At 42.4% G+C, this 27293-nt stretch overlaps 1 protein-coding gene across 1 annotated transcript in view; it reads right to left on the bottom strand.

Moving 5' to 3' along the window:
* LRRC8C (leucine rich repeat containing 8 VRAC subunit C) overlaps positions 1-27293 on the bottom strand; it is an 83649-nt gene that overhangs the window by 11143 nt on the left and 45213 nt on the right. The gene's annotated exons all lie outside the window — the stretch shown is intronic.

The following is a 27293-nucleotide window of genomic DNA, read 5'->3' as shown; positions in this document are numbered from 1 at the left end:
CTGACCACCCTGCCACTACATACTGACTGCCCTGCCACTACATACTGCTCACTGACCGCCCTGCAACTACATACTGCTCACTGACCGCCCTGCCACTACATACTGCTCACTGACCGCCCTGCCACTACACATTGCTCACTAAACACCCTGCCACTACACACTGACCGCCCTGCCACTACACACTGACTGCCCTGCCACTACATACTGCTCACTGACCACCCTGCAACTACATACTGCTCACTGACTGCCCTGTCACTACATACTGCTCACTGACCACCCTGCCACTACATACTGCTCACTGACCGCCCTGCAACTACATACTGCTCACTGACTGCCCTGTCACTACATACTGCTCACTGACCACCCTGCCCTACACACTGCTCACTGACCGCCCTGCAACTACATACTGCTCACTGACTGTCCTGTCAGTACATACTGATCACTAACAACCCTACCACTACACACTGTGTAAAAAGTCTGTTTGATCCTGTCTTCTCTGCCCCTCCGCTTGTTGAAATGACCACTTGATACAAACTGAATCTGTGGTCACATACACATGCTCAGTTTGGTGTGTATTGCTAGACAGGTTTTTTTTTTTGGCTTTGGAGAGTGCATGTGATCATCACAGGGCCAATCAGCACTGTCCAGACAGAGGTCAGGGGGGTTCACATCCTCCTAGAGCAGAAAGAAGACTCCTCCTACAAGCTTTAACCAGAGCTCTGCTGAAGTCCCAAGACTGCTCTAACTCCTGATGAGAAAAGGTATATGGCAGTTTATATTTACTAAACTAATGGCATTTCTATGTTCTGTGTACTGTGGTGGACCAGATATAGCGGTCCTCGGTTTAGTAACACTTTAAGATTTTTTCCTTTTGGGATAAAGGTTTTACATGAATAAATAAAACCTGATCATTGGAAGCACCTGTCAGTGGTAAATGGTTTGTCTTAGCCCTCTTACTGCTACATTTGTAAGGGAGCATATTCTGTTGAAAAACAACAGATTTACTGACTGGATCACCAGGTGAAAATAAAGGAGAAGCCTAAAATAGAAAACTAATGCAGCCACCACCTCTAAGAATTGGTAAGCTACAATAAAATAAATGTTTGTTTTTTGGATTAATACTGTTTTAATTAAAGTATGGCAATGATATGCCTTGTGTAAAATCACATCCATTTTAAATGAATGCCCCACCCCTAATTAAAGTAATTCTCCCACAATGGCTTGCTAAAAGCACAGTGAAAAAAGGCTTCCCTAAAAAAATTTTTTTAATTTTGGCAATTATGCCAATACAAAAAGTTCCAGGGGGTGGGGAATAAAGATTCTTAGGATGGGAGCATGCAATTTTTATATTATTACTATTATACAGGATTTATATAGCGCCAACAGTTTGCGCAGCGCTTTACAAAATGAAGGCAGACATTACAGTTACAATACAAAATGGTGCAAGAGGAAACAGAGGGTCCTGCTCGTTAGAATTTACAATCTAGGAGAATGATTAATTCACTGAACTTATGCCCCATACACATAAGAAAATTGTACGAAAAATTTTGTGGAACCACTGATTGAACGATTTTCTCTTCATTGATGAGCAGGATGTTTTAACCGATGACGATATTGTGAACAAAAAAATCTGGTTGAACAACAGTGAAAAATGTTGTCTTTTTGCATACGAACAACTGATTTTCTATGCGGTGGTATGACGGTCGTACAAAAAAAATCTATCAAGCGCTATCACACGAGTGGAAACAGAAGATGACCCAGATGTTTATGTCCAAGGAATCTTCGTAAACACAAACGAAAAATCCAAATGTTAAAAGTAGATTGGCCTAATGAGATAATGAAACCAGAATTCTGCATATTATATTTTATGTATCACTATTTATGTATATAGATAATGTAATAAACTATATTATACTCATTGCTGTTAATTGTGTATATCGCTCGTTCTGGCCGGAAGGGCGTGGCTACAAGGTCACACACACTGCATCACTTCCACTTGTAGGAAAGATGTCAACACTACGTATTGCCTGACGAATGATTTTTTTTAGATTGGTTAATGTGGGCCACGATTTTGACCAATGAACAAATGAAGGAACACCTCTCGGTTGTCGGATGACTGATCGGTCGATTTTCTAATCGGGTGTTCCCACCTTAAGGGTACAGAGGTAAGTCCTACTTACTCCACTGCTCTACTATCTTATGCACCAGTTGGTTTTCCATGAAGGTCTTCTTTTGAGAGACTAGAAAACAATTTATATTGTATATTAACGTACAGGAGGTTTATCCTATTACTTTAATGTAAAAAAAAAATCTCTTGGTCAATGGAACTAAAATAAATTACAGAAAGGAAGTCATAAATATATCCAGTTCTGAATGACTGATGTTTAGAAATAATGCATCCAGCGTCACTCTGCCTCCCTTAGCTTTCTGTTGATTACATTATACAGTATGTTCAGGCTAATACAATCTCATCGATTTGAGAAAGATGAAAATTCTTAAAGAATGAATACAGAAGCTCTATCAAGAGTTCAAGATAAATGTATTTGTATTAATAGCCAAACGAAAAAAAACAGTTGGTAATTATATTACCATATTTTGCAGGCTAGTAGTCTCCATGGACATGCTTATATATATTTTTTATATAAATCTGTAACTGCAATACCAATGTTACATGGAAAGCTCCAGTTAATTTATGGATATTTCAAGTCCGGGTGGATGTTGGTGGGTTACATGAACAAACAGCTTCTTATATTTCCGAGGAACTGCAATAATGAGGGCTGCTCTCTTGTTACAGCCATTACAAAAGCTCGCTCTCTGTTGAATTCCAAATGTATTTCATATAAAGCTAAATAAAACAGACAAGTCTCTGCTGCAGTAAGATGCAAGGGGTGCCGAATCAGGAATTCTACAATAGATCTCTGAGACATACAACAAGCTAGCAGGTGATTAACCCCACCAGCAAAATATTATTTTCAGGAGATCTCAACAATGATATGTTCATAACATGTGGCAAACAAAAAAAAATTGTATAAAATAAAGTTGTGATTAAGAAGTTGGTGTGTGGAGTGGGAGCAGACATGGTTGTGTCATACAGAGCACCTACCAGGAATCTGTACTGGGTGCACTTACAGACGCCCTGGCTACTGCAGCAATTTTACACTCTTAGTCCAAGATATGGGCAGTAGAGTGGCCAAATGGTTAGAACTCCTGCCTGGCAGTACTAGGTTCGTTAGTTCGAATCCCAACTATTGCACAAGCTGCCTGGAGTTTGCATGTTCTCCCTGTGCCTCCGTGGGTTTCCTCTGGGTACTCCGGTTTCCTCCTATACTCCAAAGACATGCTGGTAGGTTAATTAGCTCCGGTCTAAAAAAAAAAAAAATTGGCCCTAGCATGTGTATGTATGAATGTGAGTTAGGGACTTTAGATTGTACACCCCTTGAGTGTTAGAAACTGATGTGAACAATATATATGTAAAGTGCTGCATAAATTGAGGGCGCTATATAAGTACCTGAAATAAATAAATATGAGCACTGCAATTCTGATACAGAAACACTTCCTGGAGTGTCAGATTGAGTGATTTCCATTTGCCCACAATACCCCCTTCCCCTCTTCCTCCAACATCAGTGTGTTTTGGCTGCAAGTACAAAAAAATGTTCTGAGATCAGTACTGAAGGCTGCTGTATAGTAACTGACAAAGTAGGCATATTCGATCAGTGCTGATCAGTGTGTTCTAGTGGGGGGGGGGGTCCCCCTGTCAGAATACGATAGTACAGAGGGGAAGATCGCCACATTAACATTGCTTGTGTTAGTACAAAAAGGAACAGGAAGGTGCAAATATCTAGTGCATAATCAGCAATTTATTTGTATAAAATCCAATAAACACCAAGTGAAGGTAGAAGAGGAAAGAACATTAAAAGCACAAGATGCCACAGTATGGAAACCGCGTGTAAACATGCTAAGCTGGCAAGCTGACAGGTTTTCGGGGGCGCACCCCCTTCTTCAGAGCTGAGCCTGGCTTCCACTGTTTCCACACTGTGGAATTTTGCGTTTTTAACATTCTTTCCTCTTCTACCTCTGTGAGTATTCACTTTTGTTGGATTTTATACAGATAAATCGCTGGTAATGCACTAGGTGTTTACGCCTTCCTGTTCTTTCTTTTTGAAGTTGCTACAAGATCCCTTATCTGAGGAGGGCCGCACCAGTTATGCCTTCCCGGTGGAACCTATGGTCATCCATTTTTGATTCCTTCTATTAGTGGCTGCATTCTGAGCACTGGGAGTGGCTGTTTGTGTTATGTTCACTTGTGTTAGTACGGCGATCTCCCAGTTTTTTTTTCATTCAGCCTGCTTTGTTGTGTACCAAGCTTTAGGCCTTCAGTGTCATGAGCATGGATATGACCTTTCCTGGAAGTGACCAGTTCCCAGAGGGTAGAGTCTAAGAGATAGATGGTGCTCCACAAGAAACCCCCTGGACTTAGCTGCAAACTACCCCCAGGTCAACCAACAGGTCCTCCATTTGTGAAGCTGGGAAAGTGCTTGTAGAGCATGAGAAGTGGCCAACTATAACAGATAGTGAACCCTAGCAGGAGGACTGACACACTGTAGCAGGGGCGGGCTGACCACTCATGGAGCCCCCGGGCAATAGGGGATCATGTGGCCCGTGTCCTTGCCCAAACTCAAAAAAGCCTATGAAAAAGGTACCAGGGGCATCTCATGGGGCCCCCTACTGACCCCGGGCCCTCGGACAGTGCCTGGGTTCCAAATGGTCAGTCCGCCCCTGGACTGTAGCATACTATTCGTAGCTGGATAGGCTAGTAGCAGACCACAGCAAGACCAGTGGTAGCGGACTGCAACAGGATTAGCTGGCAGTGACTAGCAGACTGAGGGGGGTTCAAGTGTAGTTAGACTCACTGCTTGAGGACCATGGCTTCTCCTGCTTGATTTTAGTAAGTTGCTCTCTTCACGTGATGTGGCTGTAACTCCTCAGTTAATACCTAGAAGTGTCCACAGCAGTGAGCAACAGATGAGGCATCAGTGCTAGAGCATGCAAAGTAAGTGCCTATTACATTCATGGTCTATCTGAGTGAAAAAAAAATCTGTCCGGTCTCTAAAAAAACTTATAGTACTCCTGTAGCTAGAGAAGGGAACTTTTTCTTGGCCTAAGGTTTCATAAGGGCACTCAGGAGTGATGTTTGATCCTTATAAAGAAAAACATACTCTTTAATCAAGTTGACGTACATTGATGACTTTTTTTTTTAATAGATGCAAATCATTTGCCAGCAAAAGCTAGAACTAATATATCACAATATGACTGCTAGAAGTGCCTCAAATGACTGGAAATTATATAATGAAGTATAAAAAGCCTTAGCATTGTTCTCGGTTAGATAATGCATGTTCACCCCTGCACACTGCAGATAAGGAAGTCTGAATTCACAGGCTCCAGCAGGCCTACATCTCTGGCACAAATGAACTATAATGATGCTTAGAATTGACATTAGGATGCTATAGAAAATATACTTCCTGATATTTAGATTATATTTCACATACAGTGACTACAATTTCTACAGTAATCCTCTTCACATTATCCTAATAAAGGAAATGACATGTCCAATAAGGCTCATTTTAAAAACTGAGCATGCAGATGATTTATAGCTGACAGGCTTTGGACTAGAAAGATCTATCAATTGAGCATTATCTGGGTGTCCAGTGTCTTTTGATGTATTGTAGGCTTGGTTGGCAGTAGACCCATATCACTGAACACTCTGCATGTTAACCACTTCACTACTGTGCAACTTCACCCCCTTCCTGCCCAGGCCAATTATCAGCTTTCAGCGCTGTCAAACTTTGAATGACAATTACCCAGTCATGCAACACTGTACCCATATGAATGTTTTATCAGTTGTTTGAGATAGAGTTTTCTTTTGGTGGTATTTAATCACCACTTTATTCTTTGATACACAAATAAAAAGGCAGAAAAAGTTTTTCTTAGTTTCAGTTATAACATTTTGCAAATAATCTTTCTACTTGATGTGCACTAATGAAGCTGCACTGATGTGCACTGATGAGGCTGCACTGATGGGCACTGAAGAGGCTGCACTGATGGGCACTGATAAGGCTGCACTGATGAGGCTGTACTGATGGGCACTGATGAGGCTGCACTGATGGGCACTGATGAGGCTGCACTGATGGGCACTGAAGAGGCTGCACTGATGGGCACTGATAAGGCTGCACTGACGAGGCTGTACTGATGGGCACTGGTGAGGCTGTACTGATGGGCACTGATGAGGCTGCACTGATGGGCACTGAAGAGGCTGCACTGATGAGGCTTATCCTGATGGGCACTGATGAGGCTGCACTGATGAGGCTGTACTGATGGGCACTGATGAGGCTGCACTGATGGGCACTGATGAGGCTGCACTGATGGGCACTGAAGAGGCTGCACTGATGGGCACTGATAAGGCTGCACTGACAAGGCTGTACTGATGGGCACTGGTGAGGCTGTACTGATGGGCACTGATGAGGCTGTACTGATGGGCAGTGAAGAGGCTGCACTGATGAGGCTGTACTGATTGGCACTGATGAGGCTTGTCCTGATTGGCATTGATAAGGCTGCACTGATGAGGCTTGTCCTGATGGGCACTGATGAGACTGCACTGATGTGCACTGATAAGGCTGCATTGATGGGCACTGATGGACACTGATGAGGCTGCACTGATGGGCACCGATGAGGCTGAACTGATGGGCACTAATGAGGCTGCACTGATGGGCACTGATGAGGATGCACTGTTGAGGCTGTACTGATGTGCACTGATAAGGCTGCACTGATGAGGCTGTACTAATAGGCACTGATGAGGCTGTACTGATGGGCACTAATGAGGCTGCACTGATGGGCACTGATGAGGCTGTACTGATGGGCACTGATAAACTGCACAAATCTGCACTGATTGTCATTGATGGGGCTGCACTTATAATCAGTGCCCTGATTATCTGTGTAAACAATTTGCTGACAGCCTTGCCGGTCATCAGCTCTCCTTTCATCAGCTCTCCTTTCATCAGCTCTCCTTTCATCAGCTCTCCTTTCGGCACACAGCCACAGCATGGGAGGAAAGGATTGGTGATAACTGGCAAGTGTGTTTACATCTGATCAGCTGTGACTGGACACAGCTGATCACATGGTAAAAGGCTGCTGTGATTGGTCCTTTACCTCAATCTGTAATCAGCTGTGTTCAACGGACACAGTGGTCACAGAATGTGCCTGATGTGCACCCCAGGAGCTGTAGCAGTCTTTTGGCCATAGTGCAGTCGGGAAGTGGTTAAAGCAGATCTAAACTCTAACTAGATGAAATTTAGTTTGTGTTAAGAGTGGTAAACGCTCTCCCGCAATTCCCACAGCTGCTGTCAGACACAGTCCTATGTCTGTTGTGTGCTCTACATAGCGTTCTGTCTGCAGGCACTACTCAGCCATTCTTTCTTCCCGGCCTGATCATCAATGGTTGCCAGGCAATGGCCCAACACTGTCAGCCATGCCTCTGCTTTTACTTGCTGGCAGGGAGGTGTCCCTATTGCTAGGCAGTGGCTCAGCACTGCCTGTTCCACCTCCTCTACCCTGACTGACCATCATATTGACCAACGGACATATTTGAACATCACAAGCGCAGGGATTGTGATAGCATTTGCTACTTGGTGCCTGTACCTTGTGCCTTGCTTTAACTCTGGACGGCGTCCATTACTGATCCTTGTCTAGATACTGATTACTCTTCTGATTAACACTTGCCCTTGCTTGGGTATGAATACTCTTCTGATTGCAACCTGCCCTGACCCTTGCCTGTATACATATACTCTTCTGTTTGCTGCCTTCCTTTACCCCCTTTTCTGGATAACAAACTACACAGTAGTACAGCCTCATCAGTGCCCATCAGTACAGCCTCATCAGTACAGCCTCATCAGTGCAGCCACTTCATTGCCCAGCAGTGCCGCCTCATCAGATAGTAATCTTCTATCAGCTCAGATCACTGCAAGCTGGGTATCCTACCAGTCCTGTTCATTCCTGCACACAGCATTCTCCTTGAATGTTACCATCTAATGCCCCCTAATGTGGTATGTGAACTCTCTTACGGTCGCAGGGGAGGTTGACAGTTCTGCGAATACAGCACTCCACCTTAAAGTGGTTGAAAATTTCTACATATAACCAGTAAAGTGACTGACCTCAGGTGATATGCAGAGATGGAAAAAAATCCTTCTGTATAAGTTGTACCTGTTTATCTACCGCTGTCCCTAAATCCATTCAATGTGCAGAATTTACACTGGATCTCTAAGCTCTGAAAAGCAAGGGGCGGGGAGCTGAAATTACATCGGTGAGAGCTCTGAGAGCTGATTGGAGGGAAGAGACACACACCCTTCACACAGCACACAGGAACAGAGCTGAGGCTGTCAACTTGCTCCCTCCCCTGTCATCATTTCTCTCTTGGTGTCAGGAAAACTTGTCAGAAGTGATTCATGCTAATAGCAGAGGAACAAGGCAGTAGACAGCAATGACACTTAGTACTCTGGATTAAGACCAGTGCACGCTATAGCGGGATAGGCTTTGATCATATATCGTGTCTGAGGTTTCTTTAAGTCTTGGGGGCATCCAAGTAGCAGCAAGCATACTAGCCTTATGGAAAAGGTGACTGCTAGAACTGGAAATGCACAAAAGCCTTGCTATTTTTACAGAACACGACTTGGACTGACAAGTCTTACAGTTTGCAGAAGCACAGTGTATTAAAAACTGCAATTTTTTTTGTTTTGAAAAAACTTTTTTTTATCTTTTGTTGCATCTGCTTGAACAAGGGCAAAATCACCAGGAGGCAAAGCTCAGTAAAAAAAAAACTATTTAAAAAATCAGCTTGTGTTGAAATACTCCCCTTCATTTCAATTCTGTTCCCCGCAGTACTTTTATACAACTAGATGTTCTCAATCTTCTGAGTAACTTGCAGCCATTGTAATTCAACCCACTTCCTCTGAACCCAGGATGTCAGAGACCAGCCTCCAGCTAGCACCCGAGAAAAAGACTGGACAGTGAAAGAGAAGCAACACAGTGATGACCTCATTCGTCTGTCACTCTACTTTCTCATCCTATTAAACATGGGAGAGAGGGAAGTGCCTACTAAGTGTAGCATAAGGACTGTTTATTAAAAACACAAAATTGACAACTCACATAGTTGAAAGTCAAATGGGCTCATCAATAGAAACTGCTGTCCTGTGTGTGATCTCTGTCCCTCTGTGCGCTGGCTGGTTCTGTATATCCCGATAAATGGTGGAAAGATGGCACCGCGAACATCTGACTTCCAGAAATCACGTTGGAATGCACGCTGATAGAGGTGATATCACAGAAGAGGGATTTTAAAAATTGGCTACGCTTTTCGGAGCATCTGCACTCCTTTATCAAGCCAGTTGGAGAAATTGCTGTTTAAGGGAATGGTGCCGTGAGAAAGCCACAACGACAGTATACAGAGCCAGCCAGAGCACAGAGGGACTGAGACATCCACACAGAACAGAGGTTTCTACTGATGAACCTGTTTTGACTTTTAACTATGTGAGTTGCCAATTTTGTGTTTCAACAGTTCTTATGCTAGGGGGTGCGCGCCACACCAGGTGACACCTATCACCCGGGGTGACACCGGACCCGCTCCCCGAAAAGGTAGGTTTTAAAGCAAGCCGACGATCCCTGATCTGAGGATTGAGCATAATGGATCGGAGCCCAATCCATTATGCTTCCGAATCCGCAGATCTGATCCATCTTGCGGGGATCGTCGGCTTGCTTTAAAACTTACCTTTTCGTGGAGAGATCAGTTAACCCCATATAGGTTGCAAGCCGACGATCCCCGCAGGATGGATCGGATCTGCGGATTGGGGAGCATAATGGATCGGACATATTTGGCATATTTGCTTTTTTAAAACAAAGGCAAGCCCTTAGGACCACCACATGATGCAATGCCAAGTGGGCACACCAAACTCACATCACTATTTTAGAAAGGGATGTGCCAGATTTGGGGGATTAATGCCTATAAAGGCTGTAACTGTGATGCTGAGGTATTTCTGTGGGGTTTATATACTAAAGCTGGTTCACTCAGGATCACGCGCACTTCTGCATAGAAACCAGTCAGCTTCCAGGTTTTATTGCTAAAGCTTAATTGAACAAGCTGAGGTTAGAAGCTGATTCGCTACCGTGCACAGTACCACCAGATTCTGAGTGAACCAGCTTTAGTAAATATACTCCACTATGTACAATAAATGGATTTTGCTTCTACATATTATTCTCAGAACAGTGCTTGCTGGAATGCCCTTGAAATATTTGTTACAAAACAGGTTGCTGGGTGTTGCTGATTCTTACAGCTGGTAGTCATGCTAACTATGTCCAACTGATTCATGTTTGGCAATTTAATCTTAATGTAATTGGACAGAACCACTGACAGCATATTAATAGACTTGTTTTTCAGAATAATGTGACAAAGCATAAAAACACATGACATCTGCCAAGGGAAAATGGCTGCGGTCTAAGCCATTTTATTCAGTTTAATCTGAGTAAAACAATTGGTTACTCAACAGCTGAAGTCTAGCCATACACATTAGATAGAAAGGATATGTTAGGAAACAATCTAATATTTGAAAAAATAAACTGCTCATTCTTAAAACTCACATAAGCCTCATCATTCAAATATGTATGGACGTGACTTTTGTCATCATGGTTGCTTTTACCAAAAAGATATCCACTAGAAATACAGTATTCCACAAATGACAATGTGTCAAGGATATCAATTGCAATCAAGAGCCTCCTATGGTCTGAAAACTGTCTGAAAATTTCAGAATTATTAATATTAAAAAAAAAATATCCATGAGTATGTTCAAGTTGACCATAAAATATACACAAATTCCATGTGGCGCCATTGTGTCTAGAGATTAACTTTTTGAATCACTTCTATTGCCAGCAATTAAACCACGTTCACGGCATGAACGTCATTGAGACAACACATTTTACTCAATGAATGCAAAGTATTCTCTGGGTGAGATGGAAATCGTGACTTCTGCCTCCTACACTCTACCTACCAAATACAAAGTGTTCCCTGAATGGCTCCCATGCCAAGCCTGCAACCTTGAGTGGTGCCTACTACAGTGATTTCCAGCTTCCATGGGGATCCCACAGGTATGGAACATACCTATTGGCCCAAGATGGACCAATCCAACTATGTAATAATTGCCATCCCTGTAACTCAGATTTAATTGCTTGCCTACCCCTACCAGGCCAATTCTCTCACTTCTCACATGCATGTAAAAATTAGCATTTTTTGCTAGAACTTAGAACTATATATATATATATATATATATATATATATAATATATTTATTTATTGCAGAGGCCCTGGAGAATAATGGGTGTTGCAATTTTTTATGTAACACGGTATTTGCGCAGCATTTTTTCAAATGCAATTTAAAAAAAAAAATACACTTTAATTCATTTTATTGCACACAAACACTATAACTTTTTTGGTAAAGTGTAAAAATTGATGTTACGCTGAGTAAACAGAAACCTAATGCTTTTTTGGAATGGCGCCAAAGTATGGTACTTCATAGGCGACACTTTAAACTGATGCTAGAATTATTGCTCTTGCTCTGACATTCGCGACGATACCTCACAAGTGTGGGGGGATCACCATTTACATATGCATGCAGGACCTAAATATGCATTTGCACGTAAGACACTTAACATTTTTTTTTACATTTATTTTGTTAAAAACTTCTTTTCACATGATCTCTTTAATTTTTTAATTAACTTTATTGTTATCACAAGAGATGAACAATATCTATTGTGACAGCATGGGCCGTGAAAAGTCCTCCTTATGGAGAGATCTGGGGTCTATTAGACCCCCAGATCTCTCCTCTGGTCTCCAATGCAGCCAGTCAGACACAGATCGGTCTAATCAGCTACTTTCCTTGCCACTAATGGCCAGGTAAACAAAGAACCAAAACTGGAAGTGACAGAGAGGCAGGAACAATGTAATTTCTCTCTGTGTAGTGCAGTTGTTGCCACTAGTTGCAGTGGTCCCCAGCTCCCCAATCGGAGAGGAGAGCCCAGGAAAAGCGCAGTTACTCAAATAATTTCTTAAAAGCCCATTGCCAGCTGTAAATTTTGATACTGGGGTAATGCCTGCAGGTGCCGGCATTATCCCGTTATAACTACTTCCCTCCCAGGATGTCATATGACGTTTACCCGGAGAAGTGGTTAAAGGAAATTGATGTTTTGTCCATTTAGGGCAAAGAAACAGGTTTTCTAAGTAACTCCCTCCAAAGCAGTACATAATCACTCTTCCTTCACTACCCCACTACTCCATTCATCTTCCAGGAGCAAAACAAGGAAGCTGAAAACTCCCTCATGCAGGCCATACATGGATTGAATTCCGCATGAATTTTCTTTCGAAAATCGATAATTTTGTGCATTTTGTAATCCGATGGTGCCACCAGTGATGTCAAAATTAAACCAACCAAGCCTTCAATTTCACCTTCTGTTGCTACAGAAAATAATTTTTGTAGCCAAGAAATTTATTTTATTTCCAGTTCACAGCTCATTTATTTTTGTTTACATTTCTGCATGATTCTCCCATCATTGATTCGAAATTTGTTCGTTTTCCAAAAAACTTTCACCAACATGCCCGATCACTCAAATTCGATGGTTACAAGAGAATCATCCATTTCTGTGATCCAATAATGCTGTGAAATTCAAACGAAAATCCTTAGAAAAGATTTTCAAAAGAAAATTCTTTCGGAATTCGACCCATGTATGGCCAGACTTACCGTTACCAAGTGAAGCGCTTGATGAATCACCAGGTACCAGCACTGTCAAATGAGAGGAAGGAGAGTGAGTCACATACTTCTCAATACCCAGAAGTATTGGTGTAGAGGAGAGAGGGAACGTTATGAGTATGTGTTTCTAGGAATTCCGAATTAAAGCAAACCTGCTGCCTTGCCCTCTTAGTCCTCATGCATACTGGACGTTTTTACAGTGGCTGTTTTTGGCTTTTGACGTTTTTTTCTACAGCTAGTAAGCCCCCCCAGCATGTTATCCTATGTGTCCATGCACACACAGACTGTAATCAACGATTTTTGGCAGGGACGTTTTTTGGCTGAAAAAAAAACCCAGAACAGAGTTTGTAGAGGAGTTTTTAGCTGTAAAACCGCTCTAAAGCTAAAAAATGCAAAATGCAGTAAAAAGAGGTAAAATGCCACAAACCAGCATTTCTGGACTTTTTTTGACCACAAAAAAATGCAGAAAAACGTAAACGCTGAAAAACACTGCTAAACGCTAATACAAAAACACTAAAAAGTTGAAAAACTCACATTTTTAATGTGACTTGCAGGGAGCCTAAAGATAAAACACAGGTTTGCTTTAAAACAGCTTTATGTAAGTCAGAGCCATTGATCTGTAGTTGAGGCTATATTATGTACTGCAAACTAGGAGTTTATAATTGGCCATAGGGGTATATGAGAAATAATATATTTCTTACAGAAAAAATAAAATCTTGTTTTTGGATTGATGATGGAAGTAAAGGCCTAGGAGTTCCTTCAAGTTTAAAAATGAAATTATATACTTTATAACAAAATGGAGAAAAATTGTAACAGAAGAGTTTAATGTCCCTAGCAGCCAATCAGATTTCTTGTTCAATATCCCCCCCCAAAAAAAATATATTAGGGTGACAACTCCACCTTTGTTTCACTTTTTCTATTCTCTGTTTTCATACTTTAATAAATACCCTCCTTCATTAGTTTTTGTCCTACAATGATGCTAAAGCAGAACTCCACTCTCCGAATCAGCATTGATTTTTGTAATCCTTATGCTGCTAGCATTAGTAAATAGATAGGAAAGTTTATTATATTTATTTGTTTTAAATGTTTTTTTGTTTTTCTTTTACCTCCTGGTTTCCAGGCCTAGACAAATGATATCATACATCCCAGGAGCCTATAGGGGAGAAGGAGGGGTTTGTTGAGCTAAGCACACCCTTCTGCCTGCATGCCTGAGCTGAGGGCAGATTAATTCCAGGAAGTAAATGCTACATGAATCATCTGCCCTTACTTAAGATGGCCATGGCCAGAAATGCTAGGAGGTGTTTTTCAAAGTGATTTCTCAGCAAAATAACGCATGGAGACATGGATGGATGGGTGAGTTTGCTTTGAATAACAAAAATGAATTAAATAGCGTTTTTTAGTTTGTGGTGCTCAGATACAGTGTCGTTCCACTTTTAAGTTGTAATGGATCATTATATTGTAATTTTGTGTCTAACAAAAATCAGTTTATGATGTAAACACGTTTTTTATGCAACAAAGGGGGGAAATCTTCAGTAACTTGCAGCAAAGAGGTCTGAGAAATACAGTGGCCTGCTTACTTGTTGAATAAATTCAGCTTCAGGAGTAAGTAAACATTTATATTACTCATAAATGGAAAAGGAAGCATATACACGTAGCATAAGTGACTAAGGCACGCTTCCTGCGGTCTCATTTTTTTCAGTGTTAACTGTTTGAGAAATCTACAATCTGCAGATCTCTGACACATGCAGAAATATAGTCTGTAATCAAACAGCCTTTAGAACATACAGTTAGGTCCATATATATTTGGACACAGGCACAATTTTAGATTTTTCAGGTATTTACCAAAACATATTCAAGCTATAGTTATAAAATGGATATGGGCTGGAAGTGCACACTCTCAGGTTTAATTTGTGGGTACGTACATTCAAATTGGAGGAAGGGTTTAGGAATTACAGCTCTTAAGGGGGGAACTCTTAAAGCCATCCCCTCTTTTTAAAGGGACCAAAAGTAATTGGAGAATTGAATATAATCATAAATAAAATGTTCATTTTTAATATTTTGTTGAAAATCCTTTACTGGCAATGACTGCCTGAAGTCTGGAACCCTTGGACATTACCAAAGACTTTTCTATCAAAAGCTCTTGGGTTGCTTTTGCAGTGTGTTTTGGATCACTGTCCATCTGTACTTCCAAACTAAAATTGTGTGTCCAAATATATATGGACCTAACTGTAAGTAGTTTGGATGGTCTGAATGGCACACTACCTAGTTACAAGGAGACGGAGGGTCAGTTGCACTCAAGATTGCAATACCCCACAATTCTGTTTCTACAGTTTCATTAACCAAACAGGGGTTATAATGTTAATATGGTGGTCCCAGGGTTAATTCAGGACAATATTTGGAGCTAGGTGCAGGGAAAATGAAAAATTATTTTATTTCTAAACCAGGCCAAGCCACCCGTACACACGCACTAGCCCTTTTTGTTTTATTTTTTGAACTTTTTTTTGGTATGACAGAACCATGTGTAGTGGCCATTAAAGTGACACTAAAGGCAATTTTTTAATTAAAATAATAAACATGTCATACTTACCTGCCCTGTGCAATGACTTTGCACAGAGTGGCCTGAACCTCCTCTTCTAGGGTCCCCCCGCCGGTGATTTTGGCTCCTCCTCTTCTCTGTGTGCCCCCATAACAAGCCACTTGCTATGAGGGCACACAGTGCGTATTGAGCTGTGTGTGTCTATAGAGCCACACTCCATAGGCACACACAGTGGGGCTTAGCCCCACCCCCCACTCCATCTTCACTGCATTCGATTGACAGCACCAATAGTTTGTGCTGATGCTTAAGTCCTGTGTGAAGAGGAAGAGAGGGGAGAAGAGATGCAGCCATGCGAAGTGCTGGATCTTCTCCACTCTCTTCCCCTTTAGACAAGGAAGGGAGAAGACAGAAAGCAATAAAGTGTTTTTTACCTTAATGCAGGGAATGCATTAAGATAAAAAACATTTTGGCTTTAGAACTATTTCAAAGCGGAGCTCCAGTCCAAATGTAAAAAAATAAAAGTCAATAGCTACAAAACTGTAGCTACTGACTTTTAAAAAGCAGATACCCCTCTATCTCTTGATCCAGCGGTGTCCTCACCACAGCCAGTTTCACCAGCTGCCCCCTTTCCCCCATCTTAAGTGTGGGCACCCGGCTGTGACAGCCTGGGGCATCACAGCCAAGTGCCCACTGTACATGCGCTGTGCCTTTTGAATGTACTCGTAGTATTCTGGGACTGTCACATGTCCCAGAAGACTACGGGGGGGACGACACGAGGACTTCTGCAGTGGAAGCGGGGGTACCTGTCAAAATCAGGTAACCACTCCCCGAAAGTGCCAATCCTTAACGGGCAAGGACTTAAATTGGAACTTCCCCTTTTTTTCCCTCTTTTTGTATTGGCTTGGGTGATACATGTTGCTCTTTCTGATTCTCTTGTGTGGGGCCCACCATGGTTCCTGCAGTTGATGGTCAGAAAAAAATTGCAATTGACAATTATCAAAAAAAAAAATGTGCGGGAAAAAGTATAAGTGGTTCTAAAGGCTGAAGGTGAGCAGAGACTCAGGAGCGATCCTGCTTGGGTGCCCCCATAGCAAGCTGCTTGCTGTGGGGTCACTTGGCAGGAGGGATGGAGCAGAAGTGATGGCGAGGGACCCGGAAAGAGGAAGATCGAATCTGCTCTGTTTAAAACCACTGTGCACAGTAGGTAAGTATGACATGTTTGTTTTTAAAGAAAAACAAAAAAACTTGCCTTTATTATCACTTTAATTCATATACTTACCTGATCCTGGCTTCCACCTGTGACAAAGGTGACATTGTTACCTTTTCCAGCAGGAGCCTGGGCATTGTTGAGTATCCAACATCTCTACTGCACAATTCTGGAGCGTCTTCTCACAGGTTTGCAGGTCCTCAGCAATGCGTAGGATCTCGATGTAAATGATGGTGAGATTACACTCGGCACGGAAGCCAGAGTAAGGAAGTGTAATTATTAATCTGTTTTACCTAAAGGCTTTTTTAACGTTCAGCAGAGTTCCGTCCATGGGTGGCCATGAAAAAGCAGACTGTGCGTGGTAGTGCGAGGTCCACTTTAAGGAAAACATCTGTTTGGCACAAGCTATTCCACCCAAAGTTCAGTGTTTCTACTGCATTACTTCATTGTTGATATAATATTGTTTTAACAGTATCCAACCTTTTTACAAGCACATTTACAATGTTATAAGGGAATGGAAATTCATTGACTTTAGTATTATAGTTTCTTGAAAATAACCGGCATTCTCCCTTCAAGAGCACATTACTTGAAGTATAACTAAAAAGAAACTTTTTTTTTCATTTTGGATAGTGGAGAGGGATAGGAGCACCTGTCTGGTTTTTACTGATGTCCTTTCCCTCTTTAGGGAGATTTACCCTTTGTATTTGTCCTGGTTACCCTAACTAAGATATTTAGCCTTTGTATTTGTCCTGGTTACGCTAATTAAGAAATGTAGCCTTTGTATTTGTCCTGATTACCCTTATTAGGGAGATTTACTGTTTGTATTTTCCCTGGTTACCCTAATTAAGAGGGTTACCCTTTGTATTTGCCCTGGTTGCCCTAATTAAGAGGTTTATCCTTTGTATTTGCCCTGGTTACCCTAATTAAGAGGGTTACCCTTTGTATTTGTCCTGTTTACCCTTATTTGGGAGATTTACCCTTTGAATTTGTCCTGTTTACCCTCATTAGGGAGATTTACCTTTTGTATTTGCCCTGTTTACCATTATCAGGAACAGTGAAAGTAATGCAAAATCCCAAATTTGGGGTTTTCCACAGGAATAGAGGGGAAATCTTCCAATGGGGACACTAGTTCTGGTGACAACTTTATGATGCAGTTTCCTTTGACTTTCTGTTTTTGATTATGGAACCAGAAGTGAAGGGAAATCTCCCCAATGTGACAAAGATGGCAAAATAAAGAAAAAAAAAACTGACAAGGGTTAACCCCTCCTTTACTCTCTCCAAAATTAATGCATTTAGTTCTACTTTAACCTCCCTGGCGGTATTCCCGAGTGTGGCTCGGGGTACAGTTTCATTACCACAAGCGGTAACCCCGAGCTGCACTCGGGCTTACCATGCGGCGCTGCTCCGCAATCCCTCGGTCACTTACCTTGTCCTGCGCTCCCGCGTTGTCCCTCCTGCAGTTTCCCCGGCAATGTAATCCGGCGGATGCCGGCATCAATCATCTGGGTTCCGTCCCCTGTGAGCGTCGGGACGTACGGGGGGACGGAATGGTGGGAAATTTGAAAATGACAAAAAGTGACATTCACAAAAATCACTAAAATCACATAGTAAAACATTACTGTATCAAAGCATTTCACATACATTTTGTCCGTAGTGCTTTGTCCTGTGCCCTGCCTGCATTTTTACTGTTCTTTCTACCTGGAAACTGAGAAATGTCTATGGCGTCCAAAAAGCCTCCCTTTAGGTCAAAAGCGGTTTTAGACCAGCTAGAGAACAGCGATAGTAAATTAGAACTACTTGCAGAATTGAGTGATAATGATTCGTGGAGGAAATTCGTCATCAGACACTGAAAACGATTTTGCAACTTTGCTTAACCACTTGCCTACCAGGCACTTATACCCCCTTATTTACCAGGCCAATTTTCAGCTTTCAGCGCTGCCGCACTTTGATTGACAATTCCGCAGTCATGCAACATTGTACCCATATGAAATTTTGATCATTTTTTTCTCACAAATAGAGCTTTCTTTTGGTGGTATTTAATCGCCACTGGGCGCTTTACTTTTTGCGCTATAAATAAAAAAACTGCAAAAAATTTGAAAAAAAAAAAAGTTTCTTTGTTTCTTTTATAAAATTTTTCAAACAGGCATTTTTTTCTCCTTCACTGATGTGCGTTGATGAGGCAGCACTGATGGGCACTGATAGGCGGCACTAATGGGCACTGATAGGCAGCACTAAAGGGCACAGATAGGCAGTACTACTGAGGTGGCACGGATAGGCGGCACTAATATGCAGCACTGATAGGCGGCACTGATAGGTGACACTGATTATGGGTACTGAGAGACGGCACTGACTGGCATCACTGCTGGGCACTGACTGACGGCACTGACTGGCATCACTGCTGGGCACTGACTGGCGGCACTGACTGGCACAACCCCTGGGCACTGACTGGTGGCACTGACTGGCAGCACTGCTGGGCTGCACTGGTGGGTGGCACTGGTGGGCAGCACTGGTGGGTGGGCACAGGTGGGTGGCACTGGTGGGCACTGGTGGGTGGGCACAGGTGGGTGGCACTGCTGGGCACAGGTAGGTGGCACTTCTGGGCACAGGTAGGTGGCACTGCAGAGTGGCACAGGTGGGTGCACTGCTGGGCACGGGTGGGCAGAGCTAGTGGGCGCACTGCTGGGAGGAACTTGCGGGTGGCACTGCTGGGCACCGATCATCAGGGCACTGATCATCAGTGCCCTGATGATCGGTGCCGATCACCGCTCTGACAACTGCCGGTTCTCGGCAGTACTTTCCTCACGATCTGACAGCGTGAGGAAAGTGCAGCCGAGAACCGGCACTTGCATTTCCCTCTGATCAGCGTGTCATTGGACACCGCTGATCACGTGGTAAAAGGCCGCTGTGATTGGCCTTTTACCACATCACGTGATCAGCTCTGTCCATAGGACACAGCGATCACGGAGATCGCCGGGTGCGCGCCCCAGGAGAGCGCGTTCTGGGAGGACGTCATATGACGTCCACCCAGAACTGGCCGGCCGCAGTGCAGCCGTCATTCGGCTATTTGCGGTCGGCAGCTAGTTAATGATGTGCGAACTTGGCGCTCTATTTCACATTTCAGTGTTTTTGGTGTGATTACATTATTGAATTCAATTTATTATTATTATATTATTATTTTTTATGATTATTTATTGAATTATAATTCATGATTTTGTGTTTCAAGTTTTATCATACCCGGGATGTTTACTAGACTCTTGTTCGGACAGATTTCAGTGAGTTATTCCTAAGAATTACAGGCCTGCAATATAAAACGCCAAAAAAATGCAAAATAATGGTACCGCTTTCAGCACCAAAAATCTGAAATAATCATGCCGCTAGGGAGGTTAAATGAAAAAGCATACCGTGTATATAGATGTCTACTGCTGTAACCTTCTTTTGCTTCCCCTGTGTGATGAGACACCTAGCTAACAGGAGGGAAGTCTCACTTTCGTCATTCACTGTGTGCACTGCTAGTAATACAGAGTCATGTCAGAGCTTACTGAGCTTCAAAGAGGACCAACTGTTGGTGCCCGCTTAGCTGGTGCCTCTGTGACTGAAGTTGCCAATTTATTTGCCGTGTCGTGAGGTCCAGTATCAAAGGTTATGACGGCATATACAGTTTCCAGGAAAACGTTGTCTGATAAGCATAAACGTGGTTGACATGGTCAATTGACAGAAAGGACATTATGCAGGAATGTGACCCGGAATAAGAAGCCAATTGCTGCAAAAGTGACTGCAGAGCTCATTCTCAGTCTTCCAAAGCCCATGTCCTTATAAACTGTGTGGAGGAAACTACATAAGCAAAACATTCACGGGCGAGCTACAATTGCCAAGCCACTAGTGACCGATATTAATGTTCAGAAAAGGAAAGAGTGCTGCAGCAACCATAAATCGTGAACTTTCGATCAATGGAAGACTGTAATGTGGTCCAATGAATCGAGCTTAACACTGTTCTCAACCACCATACATGTTTACATGTGGGGAACACTGTCCCAGGCTTACAACCAGGACTGTCTTGTGCCAACATAAAGCAGCCATATCTTGGTATTCTGCATCATCATCTTGAAAGGTAGAGCCACTGCCTGCAACTAAGTACAATTTGTGCATTCCATAGTGCAGACATTGTTTCCTGAAGATAGGACCATTTACCAAGAAAATAATGCTCTGATTCACACAGCTGGTGTTGTCAAATCGTGGTTTGACAAGCATGCAGACAAAGTCTCGTACCTTCCTTGGGCGCTGCAGTCGCCGGACGTCAATATCATAGAGCCACAATGATTAATTTTGAGAGAGATGTATTGTTGACAGTTGTCATGCTACTAGGTGCCATCATAACTGCTTGACTCTACTGCAAAAATGAAGAACCACAACTAGCCAAACATCTGTTGCATTTTGTGGACCTCCTTGGCTAATTTCCATCCTCTTCTTTTCTGCTATGCAAATATCAATCACCTGCAAAACTGTTCCAGCCATGATGCACAGCCTCAGAAACTAATGAAATGGTCCTGGAGGAGACTGAGTCAGGTACTTGAGCAGGTCAATAACTTGTCGATATGTGTGCAGGAGAATACCTTGGGGACCAGGAGAGCTGTATAAGACATCTGACCAGCTATGCAGACACTTTGAGATGCTATACTATGAAAGTGTAGATTTTATTGTCTTTAATGGTCTAGAGTTTGCTTTAAGCATTCTCTCCACCATTGCAACCCCTTTACTACTAATATTTCAGACAGATATATTAAATATTCTCAGTACAGTTTCAGAAAAAAGCCTTAGGTTTTAGTAGATGTTTACTCCCAAATAAATGTTTTCCTTAGTTTCTTTCTGTATTTCAGCAATATAGATGGTCACACCACCTTTATTAGGAGATAGACTTTCCAGGGAAAGTCCCAGGTGGCATGCCTTCTTGCTACAAAAACCTAGATTACAATGAAAATTGTACTTACTAAACAATTTCAACAAATCTTGAACACCTTTTTTAGATTATAGATCTGTAATATTATCTATTTTCTTTCTTACATACTATTCAGTCTTTCAGGATGGAAGTTCCCAGCCCCATTTATACCCTCCTGGTTTACATATAAAATTAGGTTTCACGAGAATCAGTTGAAAAATGTGAAGGAAAATGTTCAGGCTGGACAAAAATAAGCAAGCATCTGCAAATGTGAAATAGACAAGCATCTGTAATCCTCCTTAAAAATAAAAAACGAGTGATTTAAGGACTCCAGATTCTCATTTCACAGGTAAACATGGCTCTGCAGCCTCTACAGTACATGTATTCTTCTCAACAGGATGCTGCTAGACCTTTTCCTGTTAGTGTGAATAGACACGGTCTTGTGTTGCTAAAGATACTGGGAGTCATTCTACATTTCATTTTCATGCAGAGGGAAATATATTTTAGTCTCCAGAAAAACTGAACACTAAAATGATAAGGTACAATATCTATTTTGGCCAGCCACAGACATAACGTCACATTTCCTCAAGTGAAATTTTTAGAGTCAATCCAGTAATAGTATGCTCCAAGTGTCCAAGTTACTGTGGGATTTATAAATAGATACCTATGTGTATGTATATATGTATATTACAAACACTAACAAGGGGGTAGCTTGCGGGGATGTAGCACCGGCATCTCATATCCCTTCCCTTTACATCCCCTTATTAGCACTCCCAAGTAAGAATAGTTGAAGAAGTGCTTTTTTTAAATAAAAAAATACAATGGTTTATGATACACAGTGCAAAAAGCAAGAGGTTTCAGAGCATGGGGTTTACATCTACTTTAAAGCCCAACCCCGGGCAAAAAAAAAAAGTTTTCATATGCAGTGGGGCTGTACCCTCACTGCATGGATTAACTGCTCTGCTTGTCTGGGGCAAACAGAAAGCTTATACTTACCCAATCCTCCACTCCACTGGCAAACAACACTCCCCCAGGATCCAGCGGTGAGTTGTTCCTGATGTCCTTACATCCAGAGCAGGTCTATGGGCTTGATAATGTCAGGAACAGTTCACAGCACAAGACCGCTAGATTTCGAGGGGGGGCGAGAGCTACAGGGACTGGTCTTGTGTGGGGAGGATCGGAGTATTAGGTAAGTGTATCTCCCTTCTCCAATCCCCTAGACAAAATCAGCACTTCAAGTGCGGGCTTTAAAGTGTAACTATAGTGTTTTGTTTTGGACACCGTATGAAAAGGTCAAAACCCTTATTCATTTATTTTTTTGAAAGGGACAAATCTTTATCTTCTTTGTGATCACCATCAAAATTTAAATACATAGTTTTATTACAGCCAATCCAACACCTAATGTATATCAACTCAATTGAAATATAACACATGGGACCCAGCTTGCATCCAAAACCACCACACAAATACCACATCTAAACAAGCACCAACATCACAAAGTTTTACAGCAACCACACACCAGACCACACAATAAAGAAACACAACCAGAACAGCATCCCATACACAACTAAGTAAAGCACAAATGTCCCCATGAGGACATAATCCACAAGCTTAAACCAATCACATCCAAAGACATGGAGGACAAACAAAACCAAAAGCCACAGAGAGGTGCTGTATTAAAATATTTAATGGAAGAGGAAGCTGCTGAGGATTGGTACTGAGTGATACTTCCTTACTCATCCCTGCTCTTGGTCCTGTTACATTCCAAATCAAATGGGAAGGGGCAGCAACTAGATGAGGTAGCAGTAAGCTCCCATTCACACCTGAGCATTTTGTTGTTCATTATCCTTGGCGCAATAACAGTTAACATAAAGAATTCAATTTTTTTACATTATGCATGTTCACATCTCAGTTGCTTACAGCTCAACATGTACTTGAAAAAGGTATATGATCTTGCCCTTTTTCAGGAAGAATTCAAGCATTTTGAGCCCTACAGACTTTAATGGGAGCATGCAAAAACACGTGTAGCACCCTCCTAGGTCAGCTAGGGGGAGCTAGATTCCAGTGGTTAGTCAGGAGCTGGTTAGCAGCTCAGGTGTGATAGCCAGAGGTTTGTGGTCAGGGCTGAAAGACTGAAAGAATTTCCCCCTGATCTGAGGCTTTCGGAGTTGGGCCTTGGAGGCAGTGGGTGGATCTGAGGACTGGCTGGCTGCACTCTTGAGGAACCTCAGCCAATCCACAAAAGAAGGCTTGGCTGGGGGCTGGGACTCCCTTGGAAGTGTGAGAGCCTGCTCAGTAGCAGGAGAGGGTAGAAGAAGGAGCAGGAAGATGTGGGGGCCTGGCGGGATGGGGCTTGCCTGCGAGCCTGGAGTTGGAGAGGAGAAAAGCTTGGGACTCACTGACCCCTGAGAGAGGACCACCTGTATGTAGCAGCAGTCATCCCACAAGTTGTACAGGAGAGGATCTGAGTGAGTACACCTACATCCCCTGGGCAGATGGGGAAGGAGAACTCTGGTGGGAAACCAGATTAGACCCCTACTAGTGATTGTTACCAATTTAAAGGAACAGGAGCCAGCTCAGGAAGAATTGCTGGGTGAAGAGTTGATCTAGGGTCTGGGGTGATACAACAAGGAGTTGCTGGCTAGCACTCCAACAGAGACTGCATCAGAGAAGAGAAGCTTGTGAATAGTTCAGGCAGTTGTCCTCAGTTATCATTATAAGTTTCCTTGGGCATCCTATACCCCCCCTTACCGTGTCCAAGTTCTAATACCCTCAATAAAATAACAAAACCAACACTCAAGGACTAATTTACTGACTCCAGATGCAAGCTTGTTTAGAAAGTGCTGACTGCCTGGCTATGCGGGACTATAGGGGGACCCAATTCAGGAGCAATCCCTTAGGGTAGTGCTACACAAGTGATCCTGCCCTCAAAAAGCATCTGAATGGCTCATCACTTCTAAAAGATCATTAGAGTAGTGGGCCAAGGACTGCACTAAAAGGGAATCAACACCACTCCAAAAAAGAATATGCACAAAATAACAGCTCCCAACCAGGGGCGGACTGACAATTCCCGAGGTCCCAGGTCAGTAGGGGGCCTGGTGAGAGGCTCACTGGGCACAATTCACTAAGTGGCAACTTCTGTGGGAACCCCTCTGACAGCTGAAACATTAACACATGGTTTTTCACTACTAAAGTACCGCATGACTTGATAAAATAACTCATGCAGTATTTTAGTAACTTTTTTTTTTTTTCTTTCTTTTACATTCTTCAAATAATTTTAAAAAATGGCATGGTACCCCGCCTCCATCCATACCAAGCCCTTCGGGTTTGGTATGGGTTTTGAGGGGAACCCCCATGCCATATTCATACTCATTCACATGGGGGGAACGGGATCTGGGGGCCCCCTTGCTAAAAGGGGCTTCCAGATTCCGATAAGCCCCCTGCCTGCAGACCCCCACAACCACAGGCCAGAGTTGTGGGGAAGAGGCCCTTGTCCCCATCAACATGGGGACGAGGTACTTTGGTGGGGGGAACCCCCCCAAAAGCACCCCCACATGTTGAGGGAGTCTGGTATGGTTCAGAAGGGGGGCCTCGCTCGTCCCCCCCCCTTTCCTTACCTGCATGCTCGGATAAGGGTCTGGTATGGATCTTGGGGGGGACCCCCATGTCATTTTTTTTTTTTTAAATTTTGGTGTGGGGGTTCCCTTCAAAACCCATACCAGACCTGATAGGCTTGGTATGAATGGAGGGGGGACCCCACAACCTTGTTTTATTATTATTTTTTAATTATTTTTAATGCCCTTTCTATGCAGCTGAGCTGCAAGATATAGGTTGGGTGTTGTGTGGGTGTGGCTTGAGTGTAGGCCCGAGACACAGGGGGCCCTATTATCTCTTATTGCCTGGGGACCCCATGAGTTATCAGTAGGCCCCTGCTCCCAACCAAGGTAACAGTAAAGGTATAGTGGGACTTTAATTGGAGAGTTGTCTCTCAGAGAAGGACTAAAACTCATAAACATTGTAGTAAAAACCATCTATATTAGTATCACTCCAACCTTATCAAACCAGGTTGGTGATTACATAAAAAACCTATACAGGTAAAAGGATTTAAAAACATACATGCGTTATGGTTAAATGAAAACATAACCCCTAATATTTACAGCACCATCCACAGCATAAATACAAAAGGCAGTCCATAGACGAGTCAAAAACAGAACATTCTGTAAATCGAAAAACGAAAATGGTGTATACAATTGTGCCATCAAATGTTTTGTTTCTCGAAACAAAATCTAGCATGTTGGATCAGTCACTTTCGATTGCAACACGAACAGCGCATGTCGCAGCTGGCACACTAATGATGTGAAAAACAAATGACCAAGAATTTACATTCGGTTGTTTTTTTGTTTTTACTCATCTATGGCCTGCTTAAGACATATAGCTGCCCTGAAATAAGGCCTTGAACACAGGCCCATCGGATACACAGCCTATATACATATATATATATATATATATATATATATATATATATATATATATTACACTTTCTGTCACAAAAAGTTGTGGCGAGATGGCGATGTATCAACGCATTTCTCAATATTGCTTCATCAGGAGAGGTGGTATTCAATAGAGTATCCCATTAGGTTCTAGGCCAAAACCACCAAATAGCCTCCACCATGGTGTGGGGGAAAGCGAGGCCCAGAAACATCACCAAATCCAGTAGAGAGATAAGGAGACGTATGGATATTCAGGACCACAAGGTTCTGGTAGGAAGAAAAAAAAATTGCCTAAGAGTGCATCATTCTGGTCTCCAATTTTTGTTTAAATAAAAAAAATACCAGGAGAACTATATCTATAACTATATAGAAGCAGCATTGAACCTTTTGACTTTGCACTTAATGCCCTTTTGCTTTTGGATATAAATAGGATATTTAACTTTTTCTCAGTTTAGTAATCCTGTACTTTTCATAGCTTCCCTTTCAAAACAAATGTGGTCAGATCTATGATGCCATGCTGACTGAAACTAGTAGTTTTCTTTGTGTTTTTGCAGTCTGGCAGAAGACCTTTTGCTGATTTCATTTGTCGTCTAATCGAAATGACTGCAATGCATGTTACCGTTACACTTACATTTTGGGTAATATAAGGTATAATGATGTCTCTTATACTGTACTATAAGGGAATAGAAAGTACTTTATCTCCAATACTTCTCAAAGAGTAATCTCTAAGCATTTGTTATATTTACTGACTGTGTGATATGTCTATAAGCTTTCAACTTCATATGGTCACATTTGGAAATACTCAGACTCCCATACAAAGTAAATCAGAGTATCCTGTATTACACAAGATTGTGTAGTATTGAGTCTAAAATAGCCTTTCTGAATCCTAGGGGAGCACAGAATAACCTGGTGATGAGCTGTGGTAGGAAATGCATCACTCTGCTTTTGAAGCAATCCCACATAAGGCTGGAGCCATTTTTTTACAGGCGCTGTAAGATGGCCATTAACAAGTTTTTTTAGGAAGCTGTCAAACCTTTTTCCATTAAGTGGCCTACAACTTAGAGGAAAGATGTGCAGTGCCCAGTCTAAAAGCCATTGAAGGTTTCTCAAATTCACAATCTTTACTTCATGTTTTAACTGAAAAAACCCTATATTTGTTCGCCCCTCCTGCTCCTATTATTATGCTCCTACATAGACCCCAAATGCAGGGTGGACCGTCTTCCCAAATACTGGACCACCACCAAGCTGGATGGTTTGCCTTTACTTTTTTGCAGGGTGTCAGTGCTGCATTG

Source organism: Staurois parvus, unplaced genomic scaffold (assembly GCF_062004578.1).
Source record: "Staurois parvus isolate SC_StPar_1 unplaced genomic scaffold, SC_StPar_1.0 ptg000066l, whole genome shotgun sequence".
NCBI classification, from domain to species: domain Eukaryota; kingdom Metazoa; phylum Chordata; class Amphibia; order Anura; family Ranidae; genus Staurois; species Staurois parvus.
Note: the sequence above shows the minus strand (reverse complement) of the source record. Positions and strands in the feature narration are given on the sequence as shown.